Here is a 7591-nt window from a genome sequence, read left to right as displayed (position 1 = left end):
ACGTGCACTTCCAATAAATGCCTTTACAATACCTACTTCTATTAACCATCATGTTTCTTTGTTTGTCCTTGTATTAAGCGTGATCAGGTTTTGCCGATGTAATCGCTGCTCGTGGAATACTATTGAATATACTCTTGCAAGTTATTGGTTGCCCCTCTGGAAGAGGTAAACTTTTGGAATTGGTCCCCTCCCACGCTGGGTGATAATAGGCATTCAGTACTCCTCGCCAGTCATTCACGAGATTCTCTAAATGTAGTGATTTACATCCAGTCACCTTCGTATACCAGGCCTTCAGTGTTGTTTTCAACACACATACACACACACACACACGCACATACACACACACACACACACACACACACACACACATATATATATATATATATATATATATATATATATATATATATATATATATATATATTGTGACATATATTCCCTGCATCGCTGGTCGTTAAAAAAGACAACGATCAGCAACAGTGACACAGAAGAAGACAAAGTGGTAGCAACGTTTAGTGCTAGAAGAAGGTTGACGCTACTGTGCTTTGTGTGCTGTGTCATCCTGGACTAACCTTCGTGCACTAACCTTGCGACGTATCATCTTGGTAGAGGTGCCTAAAGATCCCCGTGAGCACACATAAATCCATTTAAGCAGCCGAAAGCTGGATTTGCGCAGTGGCCGCCACCTACCTGGGGCCTGGGATCACAACATCAATAACTGCCACTATGACCTCTGAGGCAGCTCCTATCACCGCAACAACATCGGCGCAGCCACTCGTCCTCACAAAAATCCGCCACCCTCCCATCTTCAATGGCGAAGACAAGACAGATGTTGACGACTGGCTGGATGAATACGAGCGATGCAGCCGGAACAATCATTGGGACGCGGCCATCACGCTGGCCAATCTGATTTTCTATTCAGCGGGAACCGCTCGCACGTGGTTCCAAATTCGCGAGCACTAGCTGGTGACCTGGAAAATTTGCAAGCAAAAGCTTCACGACTTGTTCGGGAAGCGCATTGGACGGGCTGTCGCAGCCAAAACCGAACTTTCGTCTCGCGCCCAATCCACCACGGAGTCCTCTACCTTGCCTACATTCAAGACGTGCTCGCGTTGTGTCGCAAGGCGAACAGCTCCATGCTGGAAAGTGAAAAGGTAGGGCACATCCTCAAGGGCATTGCGGATGACGCGTTCAACATCCTCTTCTGTATAGAGTGCTCTACCATCGAGTCAGTGCTTCAAGTTTGCCGAAGATTCGAGCAGGCTAAACAACGACGCCTGGTACATCGCTTTGAGCGCCTTCCGAACACGGCAGCTACATCATCCTGCGATGATGTGATTCCTCTGCAACAGCTTTCTTAGTCCACAACAATGACTCGGATCGTCAGGTGAGAACTCGAGGCCTTAGCTCCTGCACCACTCCCATCTCCAGTGCCCGACACCGTGGCCATGATACAGGCTGTTGTCCGCCAGGAACTTGCCAACGTCGGTCTTTCCTCCAGCCCCGTACAGACCTCGTCACCATCGCATCCTGTTCCTGCAGTGGCTGCTGCAACCACTAGCCAAACTCCCCCACATCGCTACGTCACTCGCAATCCTGCAGAGTGGCGCACCTCAGATGACAGGCCAAGTTGTTTTATTGGCTGTCGAGCCGGCCGCACTTCACGTTACTACCGCAGTTGCACCTTCCCCACCCCTCGTTCTTATCACAACGCTGACCGTCGGTACTACTACGGACCTCGACGCTTCCCTGCCCAGCCTGAACAGCTCCGCCCTGTACATGATGGACCTGGACACTTCCCTCCTCCGCCAGATGAGCCTCACGCCGAAGCCATCTCAAGTGTCTGTCACTCCAGCCGATCTCCATCTCCACGGTCTCGTCGATCTCGTTCACCGCTGCCTCGTCGTAACTCCTCCCCATCATACTCCGGCGTCAACTCGGGAAACTAGCGAGTGCAGCGCCCGGGAGTGACGCTGCATTGCCGACCTGGACTGTCAACTCGGAACTGACCCTCGCATCCAGATGTAACCTCTTTGACATTTTTGTGGACGGAGTCTCAGTTTCTGCCCTTATTGACACTGGCGCCCACATTTCCGTCCTCAGTTCCTCGCTCCGTCAACACCTCAACAAAGTCCTCACACCCGCTTCCTCATCTACCGTTCGTGTTGCTGATGGCAACACAGCTACTCTGATTGGTATGTGTACTGCGAGAATTACCACTGCCGACCGCCATATCCCTGTGCTATTTACAGTCCTCACCAGTTGCCCTCACGACGTTATATTAGGACCCGACTTTTTAACTGCACATTCCGCGCTCACTGACTGTTCTTCTGGACTACTTCATCTGGACCTGCCACTCTGTCCTGACAAACAGGCTTCTGATACTTCAACCGCTCCTCTACATTTACTCGTCTGCCAGCAGAAGCTGCAGTGTATGTGCTCATGTCGCCTTTCCCCTCCGTTCCTGATGGCGGCTACATTGTTTGCCCCATAACCAACGTAACACTGCAGCGTAGAATCGCTCTCCCTCATAACATCGTGCACGTAGAAAATAACAACGCTTATATTCCAGTCTTGGACTTTTGCCTTTTTGTGCACTTCTTCCTGAGGGCATTACTCTCGCCGAACTGACCCGACTGTCTGACGTCACAGTTGCCACTCTTTTACCTGACACGACCTGCACCGTCCCCACCTCCGGAGGCCCGCATATATGGCATGGTTGCACCTAACTTGCGCCCTGACCGTGCAACAGCACTTACGAGTCTTCTGAATTCGTGCAGCGATATCTTCGATTTTGGTGGCCTTAGGACAAACGTCCCTCGTTACACATCGTATCGACACCGGAGATGCCCGCCAAATTCACAGAAGACTATCGAGCCGCCATTTCTGAATGACGCTTCATACAAGATGAAGTGGACAAGATGTTAGCAAAAAACATTATAGAGCCTCCAAACAGTCCCTGGGCGTCGCCTGTCGTGCTTGTTAAAAAGAAGGACAATACCTGGGGATTCTATGTTAATTACCTACACCTCAACAAAATTGCAAATAAAGACTTTTACCCGCTCCCCAGGATAGATGATGCCCTCGACTGCTTGCACGGTGCCAGCTATTTCTCTTCCATTGAGCTTCGTTCCGGTTATTGGCAGATCGCAGTCGACGAACGGGACCGAGCGAAGACCGCCTCCATCACTCCCGATGGGCTGTATCAATTCAAGGTGATGCCTTTCGGCTTGCGTAATGCGCCCGCAACATTCGAGCGCATGATGGACTCTCTCCTGCGTGGCTTGAAGTGGACGACGTGCTTGAGCTATCTCGATGACGTCATTGTATTTTATTTTACATTCGAGAGCCATCTCCATCGCCTTGATGCCATTCTTGGCATCTTCCGAAGAGCTGGCCTTCAGCTGAACTCGTAGAGATGTAGCTTCGGCCGACGTGAACTCAAGGTGCTCGGTCTCTTGGTCGGCGCCTGTGGTGTTCAACCCGATCCAGACAAAATACGTGCTGTAAGTGCATTTCCTGCACCCCATTGTACCAGTGACGTGCGTAGTTTTCTTGGGCTTTGCTTCTATTTTCGGCGGTTTGTACCCAACTTTGCGAAGACGGCTCGTCCACTCACCAATCTTTTGAAGAACCACGCTCCATTTTGCTGAGACCAAGAACAATCCCAAGCATTGTTTGCGCTTATTGCAGCCCTCACCAACCCGCCCTTCCTGGCACACTTCAATTCTTCGGCACCAACGCAGGTACGCATCGACGTCAGTGGTCACGGCATTGGTGCCACAATCGCCCAACAGCAGAAGTCGCACTCGCGTCATTGCTTATGCCAGTCGCCTCCTTTCTGCGGCTGAACCAAGTTACTCCTTCACAGAACGTGAGTGCTTAGTCCTCGTGTGGGTCATTCAAGCTTCGCCCTTACTTGTTTGTCCGCCCGTTCTCCGTCGTCACCGACCACCATGCCTTATGCTGGCTTTCTACGCTGAAGGACCCTACTAGTCGCCTGGGCTGTTGGGCCCTCCGCCTTCGTGAATACATTTTTTCTGTCGTCAACAAGTCTGGCCGACTGCACGTTGACGCCGATTGCCTGTCCCGCAACCCGGTAGATCCGCCACCTGCGAGCGAATGCGACGATGACATATATGTGTTGGCCATCTCTGACCTTTCAAACATTCGCCATGAGCAGCGCTTAGATCCCAAGCTTTGCAGCATTATCAATCGCCTGAGCACTGATCACCTTGATGCTACCCTTGCTCAGTTTGTGCTCCACAACGGCACCTTATACCGACGGAATATGCGACCAGATGGCGCCGAGCTTCTGCTCGTAGTCCCCGAACACCTGTGTACCACCGTTCTTCAACAGCTGCACGACGCACCCACAGCGTGTCATCTTGGCATATCTCGTACGTACGATGCATCCGCCGCCGCTTCTTTTGGCCAGGCCTCTATCGCTCTGTTCATCGTTACGTGGCTTCTTGTGACCGGTGTCAGCGACGGAAGAAGCTCTAGGTTATGCCTGCTGGATCCCTGCAGCCGATGACATCCCAGTAGACCCGTTTTCCAGAGTTGGCCTTGACCTCGTCGGGCCATTCCCACTTTCTGCGTCGGGGAATAAATGAATTGCTGTGGCCACGGATTATACTACGCGCTACGCTGTCACCCGAGCGATACCCACCAGCTGTGCAACTGACGTGGCTGTGTTTCGTCTCCACGGTGTCATCCTGCTCCATGGTGCTCCACGCCAGCTGTTCACTGACCATGGCCGTTGCTTTCTTGCTCGAGTAGTCGACGAAATTCTTCGATACTGCTCCATTAAGCACAATTTTGCCACCTCTTACCATTCACAAACGAACGGCCACACCGAACGCCTCAACCACACACTCACGGACATGCTGTCAATGTATGTCTCGGATGATCACCGTGACTGGTATATTACTTTGCCGTTTGTAACGTTCGCGTACAATTCCTCTCGTCACGACACAATGGGCTAGTCACCGTTTTATCTTTTATACGGCCGCGACCCTCCCCTTTTGACAGCGTACTGCCTCGATGCAGCGGTGGCATAGCGGTAGAACATCCGCCTCGCATGCACGAGGACCGGGGTTCAAATCCAGGTGCCACGCAATTCTCCACCGGATAAAAAAAAAATCCGCGTGTCGATGGAATTGCATAAACAGGTTTGGGGTGCGACCTGATGCCGGTGAACACCTCCGGAAACGCACTCCCTCATCAGAACAGGGGTTGGCCACCCTGGTGCAGCAATTGGACGCATCCTCCTATGATAAGCTCCATAAAACCCCGGCCCTTAGTCACCAGCAGCTGCGGAACAACTGACCACGGCGGCGGTCAGACCTGTGACGCAGCAGGGGGTGCTAAGAACGCCTGGCTCCGCTGGACAGGCCGCCATTGGGAACTGACCCTGGCTACCCTAGCTAGTAAAGCTAGTTTAGCAGTGCTGTTAGAGGAACTAGAGGGCATGAAATGGGATGTCATAGGGCTTAGTGAGGTTAGGACGCCAAATGAGGCATATACTACTGAAGGATGGGCATGTACTGTGTTATCGAGGTTTACCACAGAGGCGACAATTAGGAGTAGGTTTCCTTGTCAATAAGCATATAGCGGGTAATATAGATGAACTCTATAGTATTATTGAGAGGGTTTCAGGCATCGTAATTAGGCTTAATAAGCGGTATAAACTGAAGGTTGTACAGGCCTATGCACGTATACATTTAGTTATGATGACAGCCCGTTGAAAGCTTCTATGAAGATGTAGAATCGGCAATGCGAAAAGTAAAGACGCAGTATACTGTACTAATGGGCGACTTCAATGCCAAGGTAGGGAAAAAACAGGCAGGGGACAAGGCAGTAGGTGACTATGGCATTGGTTCTAGGAATAGCAGGGGGGAGTTACTAGTTGAGTTTGCAGAGCGCAATAACTTACGAATCGTGAATACCTTCTTCAGCAAACGGAAGAACCGGAAATAGACATGGAAAGGTCCTAACGGAGAAACTGAAAATGAAATCGACTTCATAATGTGTTCAACCCCCGCCATTATGCAAGATGTAGAGGTAATCGGGAAAGTGCGATGCAGTGACCACAGGATGCTGAGGTCCCGAATTAGCCTAAATCTCAAAAAGGAACGCAACAGATTAGTAAGAAAGAAACCCATCAACGAATAAGCGGTGAGAGCGAGGGCAGAAGAGCTCAGGATCTCGCTACAGAATAGGTATTCAGCTCTGAGGATGGCGACATTACCCTAGAGGCAAGGAACAATAATTTTACAGATATCATTACTGAGTGCGCGGTAGAAGTAGGCGGTAGGATAGTTAGAGAGGATACCGGTCAGCTGTCTAAGGAGACGAAAGATTTGATTAAGAAACGCCAGAGTATGAAAGCTTCCAATCCAACAGACCAGATCGAATTGGCCGAGATATCAAAGCTAATCAATAAGCGCAAGGTGGCCGATATAAGGAAGTATAAGATGGAGAAAATTGAGCATGCTGTAAAGAGCGGGGGAAGCCTTAAAGCGGTAAAGAAGAAATTAGGCATAGGCAAAAACCAGATGGATGCGATAAGGGACAAGGCGAGCAACGTCATCACTAATATGGAAAAGATAGTCAAAGTAGCCGAGGAGTTCTATACAGATCTCTACAGTAGCCAAAGTAGTCAGGACTGTAATACGATTGGCGGTAGGGAAAACAGTTAGACGTTCCACCAGTGACGAAGGACGATGTCAAGAAAGCAATAGAAACTATAAAAACGGGGAAATCAGCTGGAGAGGATCAGATAACCACAGATTTGCTGAAGATAACCACAGATTTGCTGAACAATGAAGTGAAAACAATAACACGCATAACGACGCAAAATGATCAGTGAATTACATGACAGTGCCAGCTTAGTGATGCGCTTGCATGCAGTTTCAGTATACACAGTCGCTTGGAAGAAATGCACAGTGCCTCGCAGAGATGGGCATTCTTCGTCGGCGTAAAGTTCTTGCAGCAGATGTTGTGCAGCCACTTTCTTCTTACAACTGTGTCTTTCTTGCTGCTCGGAATCGCGAAAAGAAGAAAGCCTTTTTCACGCCGGCTTGTGCACTGAATTGCGCAGCAACTGGGCATAGTACTGCACTAAAGGAGCGCGAATAACGCGAAGTGCAAGCGCGCAATGTCAGGAAGCTCGGTCGTAGCAGCGGCGGCTGCCCAAACAATGTCGCCGACGAAAAATGAAAACCAAAAAGAACGAACTTATCGCGCGCTTTTCCCGAATACCGCCCGCGGAGCCAATCACCGTCCGATGGGAGTGGTGAGAGAGGAGGATCGGCGAGGGTTGCGCGGCGCGGCGGCATAGTTCAAAGAAAGTCACTACTTTCAATTTATCAAGGGACCGCCCGTGTTATTGCTCGCCACCGACTGGCCTCCTCCCAAAATTCTCAAAAACGGCGCCATGATTCTCGCCACCGGGATGTCCACTACTCTCCGGGCTCTCTCGTCTTGCTCTGGACTGCCGCTCGTAAAGTTGGGCTGTGTGAGAAGCTCTTGCCACACTACGCAGGATCCTACCGTGTTTTACGGCCAGTCACTCCTGTGACATACG

Source organism: Amblyomma maculatum, chromosome 7 (assembly GCF_055883805.1).
Source record: "Amblyomma maculatum isolate TAMU_Amacu chromosome 7, ASM5588380v1, whole genome shotgun sequence".
NCBI lineage: Eukaryota > Metazoa > Arthropoda > Arachnida > Ixodida > Ixodidae > Amblyomma > Amblyomma maculatum.
The sequence above is the reverse complement of the archived record's forward strand: the minus strand, read 5'-3'. Positions refer to the sequence as shown.